Here is a 6,000-nt window from a genome sequence, read left to right on the forward strand (position 1 = left end):
TTTTTTTCTTCCAAAATAAAAGGTGGAAGGGAGCAGTCTGGGTCACTGTAAGCTCAGTTTCTCCACTGACAACTTGGAGCTTTGCGGGGAGATGCACGCGCAGGGAGCTCCAAGAGCTCGGTCCACAGCTGGCTCAGCGCGCAGCCATTCCATTTTCGGAACATCGGCTCACTGAAGAACGTTGATTTCTTAGTGCGAAGTCCAAGTCTGCTCCACTTTGGGGAGAAGGCAAGAAAGAAAAACGAAGCAATTTGTTTATCCTCTACTGTTTAGAGCTTGTAATGTTTAGAGGACCGAGTTGACAAGAAAACAGAGGGAGAATGGCTGTGAGGAACACAGACACAGTCTCTGGCTGCATTTAATTCAGTGATTTTCCAGACAGACTCACTGCAATCCCGCTAACTGTAGTAAAGAAGGTTTATAGAAAATATAGGAGAATGTGCCAGACAAACACAGACAACGTGTACAAGGCAAGAAAAGCTCACACAACAAACGTCAAACACTATATGCTAGATCTCCACAGCAGAGGATGGGTAAGCCTATGTTTTTGTAATTAATTTTATCCAAGTGTAAGAATTGAAATACAACCACGAACCTTATAGGACATTGCAGATCCACTGCCTGGCTGTTCCCTTCTCTGACTGCTGAGAGAGCAACTTGTGACAGCTCCTTTGAGCATCTCCTCCTCTTGATCACATTTCTAAGTCACGTGTTTAAGCATTGTTGCTTCTTGATTTTTCCCACTTTAAATCTTGTTATTAACGGTTCCCTGTGAAAGAGGGATTGGGTTCTTACACATCATCCTTCACCTCCACACATTCAGAGGCCACACTGGTCTAACCTCTCTTTACAACTTGAACAGTTGGCTAAGTCAATATTAACAGTTTATAGTAGTCCTGCAAAGTCAGTATTACTCCCAGCACCGTCCTGCAACAATGGTCACACTTTACCTGGATAACTTTTTGTTTCTCCTGGAGTTATTAGTTGCTCTGCTTTTGTCTTCTGTTCTGTTTTGTTTAGCCTTTTATAATACTGATAAACTTACCCAACTCATCCAATCCCCCCACCACCACCTAGGAACTACAACAAAGGAACAACCACCAGGTTTCCCTTCCTTCTTCCTGATACCCGGAGGGAGGAGGACATTGGTTTTCATGGAGACATTCTTTCTAAACACTTCCTCTTTATTCAGTCTGGCTGGAATGGCTGTAGGCCTGACTGTTATTCCTGACTGGAATTTCATCTCCTCTGCTATTCGAAGACCTTCCTTCTCTTTCAGCCTCTGAGGAAAACCCTGGCCCTGCATCTCCAGCTTCTTGTTCTTGGTTTACTGCTGCATCTTAACAACACAGAGCTCCCGCCGGCTCCCTGAGCAGAGGCCAGCCACCATGTGCATGTGGGAGCTGAACTTGGGTCCTCTGTATAAGAAGCCAGTGCTCTGAACTGCTGAGCCATCTCTCCAGCCCTCCTCATCTGATTTCTTTCCTTTTTTTCTCAAAGACTTTTTAAAAACATGAATGAGTATTTTGCTTGCATGTATGACTGTGTACCAGGTACATGCCTGATGCCTGCAGCATTCAGAAGAAGGTGTTAGATCCTCTGGAATTAGTTATAGACAGTTGTAAGCAACCACGTGGGTGCAGGGAATTGAATCCATGTTCTCTGAAAGAAAGCAAATGCCTTAATCACCAAGCCATCTCTTTAGCCCCTCTCCTCATTTCTAACGTTGCTATGGAGCAGTGTGATGCTACTCCGATGCCTAAGCCTTTTTATGTGTGTTTTTTTTTTTTTCTGAGAGCTTTTAGAATCATTTCTTTATCTGTAGAATTTTTGCCTTTTATTAGAGCATTCTTCGAGATGATTTCTTTCATTCACTGGTAGGCCACACAGTTCCAACGTTTAGCTCACAGCTTTGAGTCGCAGCTGTCTGGTGGTGTTCCTTAAGACTGCAGCCACGTTCATTTCTGGTCTTCTTTCTCACACGTGCGTGAAGCTCTGCCTGCGGTCCAGTCCCCTTCTGTGCTAACCTCGCCCACACCTCCATGCTCGGTGCAGGGGATATACCTGCTTCAAATGCCCACAATTTGAAGCCCACATGAGAAACTGCACTCTCCCAGAGCACCTTTACCTCTGTATCTTTCCCATCAAATTCCCACCAGAACACAAACTCCCTAATTCCTTTCTACCTAATACTTGGATTTTCAGCACCTCACTTATAACCAAACACACAGTATACACCTTCTCTATTCCAAACTATTTGTTCCATTAATTGTTTTTAGTTAATTTTTCCATTGTAGTTCCTAGAGCTACAAAGATTTCAATCCAACTAAGTAAGCCCGGCCTTCCCATTTTTTTTTTTTTTAACAAGTGCCCAAAGATGATTCTAAACCCAATTCTGTTTTGAGACGCTTCCCCCAAGCTTCTTGGGAACCTTGGTGCCTCCATACTGGGTGCCTCTCAGTTTGAGTTGAATTAGGAGAGGGGTGGAGAAACACATTCCAAACAGAAGAGGATGAGATCAATAAGAATTAACCTGAACCGACTGGCCAGTACCCTTGGCCATGACCACCACCCGTGACGATAGGCAACAAGGCACATTCTTCTAGATCATTTACTCGTATTGCAATACATCCCACCATTGGGGAACTAGCTCTATAGGAACGAACTATGCAATTACTTGGATGTTTTACTGACAATGTAAAAAATTACGTCCTTCCTGAAGAAATTAACAATTTTAGAGTGTCTCAGTGCAGGTTTTAACTCCAGTGAGCTCAGCAAGTCCGTCATACACTTCAGTTGAAAAATTTGGTTTAGCTTCCTACCCCCCAACACATGCATATGTATTTATGTGTGCACATGCGTATTTGCTCATGCATATGCATGCATGCGTATGTATGTATGTATGTATGTATGTATGTATGTATGTATGTCAGACTATATATGTAAACTGCTTTCCCTTTCACTTTAAGTCACTATTTAAAGAAGATCAACTTATGAGGAGAAGGATGAAGCATCATGAGTTGTTTCAGAGCATCTCGGGCAAGATGATGATGAATTATAGCATCAAGACCTGATTAGATTATGCTCCAACTTTTCAGAAGCATCTCTACTGTCTAGACCAGTGGAGCGGTCTATAAAATGGGGGAGCCATCTATAAAACAGGGAGCCATCTATACCCATCTGCTTACAAAGGTCACGTACAACGTTTTCAACCCACTGTATTTGAAGACAGGCTTTTACACAATCCAGGCAATCAATCACACAACAGTGCAGGTGGACTCAGAACAGGAATATCACAAAAAAACAAAACATAAGGGGTCAAAAACTTGAATAGCAAGTTAGCTAAACCCAATCATCAGCTTATTTGAGCAGTAGCCAAAACTCAGTGATTTTTAAAATGTCCCTAAATTAAAAGTACAAAAATAAGATTAAGTATGAAGTAAACTGATAAAAGCATACATCATTAGTTAATTATAAAAGACATATGCAGGGAGAAAGACGCTAAATGGGGCTTTATTTTACTTTAAAAATTTTTTCCATCTTTTAAAAAAGGGGGCCTGGGGCCAGGGCTTAACTCACAGGTCTTTATTTGGCTCTTTGCTTTTTCAAATTGGTATTGATCCAAGCCAGTCACCTGTCTATGTGCCCTACTCGATTTTTGTCATAAATTTAAAATAAAAAACAACGACAACAGGAGGAGGAGGAGGAGGACTACTTGAACTTCTAACATCTAAACACAAGGCTGTTAAATTAGATAAGGCTGAGTTGAATTCTGCTTCTACCTCTCTGGAAACAATCGCTTTTCCTCCAATTACTACACATCTAACCTCGTAAATAAGAATTTTAAAGTCACTTGCATTTGATAGCCCCAAAGTGATCACCTGTATGGGGTTTCACTGGAAAGCCTTACTTCTAAGCACAGATTGTAACACCTTTAGCAAGAGAGTAGCAGATCCAAAGTACAAGCTGTCTGAGCTTGGGCGGAGAACTGTGTCCTGGGCAACTCAGACTTCCCACAGTCTTCCCCAAGGCCTGCTTGCCCAGGGCAGCAGAGGTGTGGAAAGGCCTCGCCCAGAGTCCAGCGTGGAATGTGACATAACAGGTGGAAATCATGGCTTTCTACCTGCCGCCATGACTTTGAGGCCTTGCTTAGCCAAATATTTCAGCCTTCACAATCGTGTAGGTTTTCCCATGTTCAAAATTGCTTTCTTTTATATTTCAATCACTTTTGCTGCACGAAAATAAATGACCCACTGATTCCTAAGTCTTTTTCATCTGTGTTTATGTGTCTTAATTTCTTCTCACGCTTTTGTTTGCTTTCTGTTTGGGGGGGTGGGGGGTCATTTTGCAAGATCTATCTTACTGGTGAGGATTACTTACTTATTTCTGAAACAAGGTCTTGCTATGTTGTCCAGGCTAGCCTTGAACTTATGAACCTCTGCCTTAGCTTCCCAAGGGCCAAAGTCAAAGATATACACTAGCATGTCTAGCTATAATTATATTTTTTCCCTTTCAAACTGTTTTTCACAGAGATGGATCCTATTTGAGTTACTGAAAGACATTTTTTTTCCTTTTGCATCTTTTCGGTACTAGTATTTCTTGGATGTATTTACTCAGTCATAGCATTTGCTTTGGTAGTGTCCTAGAGAGTCTGCTTTCTGTAGGGCCACTGTCATCTTCCTGATGTTATCTGCTCATTTCACAAGGGCACCTAACTCAAGAGAACTCTAACCTAATTTATTGAATGTCTCCATGTCATAATAAAAAAAATTAACTTTACAAATAAATTTTTTGGAATTTCTCTATGTTTTTTCTCTTTTGGATATTTCTGACATATACTTCCTCTTTTTCCATCCATAATTTAGACTTTCCTTTTGTCTTCACAAATGTAGTTATAAGTTTATTTCTGGTACAACATAAGAAAAAACAAATTTGTGTCATTATGACCAAGATACACTTTTAAAGAGATTTCTCAGGCTGAAGAGACATCTCAATGAGTAAGATTACTTGCTGTGCAAACAAGAGAACCTGAGTTCAAATCCCTGGCACGTATGTAAAAGTCATGCATGGCAGTGCATACCTGTAATCCCAATACTAGAGGTGGGGAGGACCTGGCAGGCAAAGACAAGTGGATTCTGGGAGCTCACTGGCCAGTCAGCCTTCAGATTCAGTGAGAGAACTTGCCTCAAAAATTTAAAGTGGAAAGAAATAAATATCAAATACCTACCTTTCCCTGTCCTCTGCATACACTTGTCCATGCCCATGCCCTTACATACATACACATATACCACACACACGTACCACACACACATGTACCACACATATATGTACCACACATACACACAATACACATATACCACACATACACACACATACACATATACCATACACACATATACCACACATATACATATACCACACACACACACATATACCACACACACATGTACCACACATACACACAATACACATATACCATACATACACACACATATACATATACCACATATACACACATATACCACACACACATGTACCACACATACACACAATACACATATACCACACATACATACACATACACATATACCACACATACACACACATACACATATACCATAAACACATATACCACACACACACACACACACATATACCACACACACATGTACCACACATACACACAATACACATATACCACACATACACACACATACACATATACCATAAACACATATACCACACACACACACACACACATATACCACACACACATGTACCACACATACACACAATACACATATACCACACATACACACACATACACATATACCATACACACATATACCACACACACACACACACACATATACCACACACACATGTACCACACATACACACACATACACATATACCATAAACACATATACCACACACACACACACACACATATACCACACACACACATGTACCACACATACACACAATACACATATACCA

At 41.0% G+C, this 6,000-nt stretch overlaps 1 protein-coding gene across 3 annotated transcripts in view; it reads right to left on the reverse strand.

Moving 5' to 3' along the window:
* The window catches only part of Map3k20 (mitogen-activated protein kinase kinase kinase 20), a 158,206-nt gene that overhangs the window by 146,790 nt on the left and 5,416 nt on the right, over positions 1–6,000 (reverse strand). The window contains exon 1 of one of the 3 annotated variants that reach the window (XM_028762879.1): positions 596–631. The exons of the other annotated variants lie outside the window; for them this stretch is intronic. The gene's annotated coding sequence lies outside the window, so the exon portion shown is untranslated. Of the gene's footprint in view, positions 1–595; positions 632–6,000 lie in introns of those variants that run through there. 3 annotated transcript variants of the gene reach the window in all.

This window comes from Grammomys surdaster, unplaced genomic scaffold, assembly GCF_004785775.1.
Source record: "Grammomys surdaster isolate TR1022 unplaced genomic scaffold, NIH_TR_1.0 136, whole genome shotgun sequence".
Lineage (NCBI taxonomy): Eukaryota > Metazoa > Chordata > Mammalia > Rodentia > Muridae > Grammomys > Grammomys surdaster.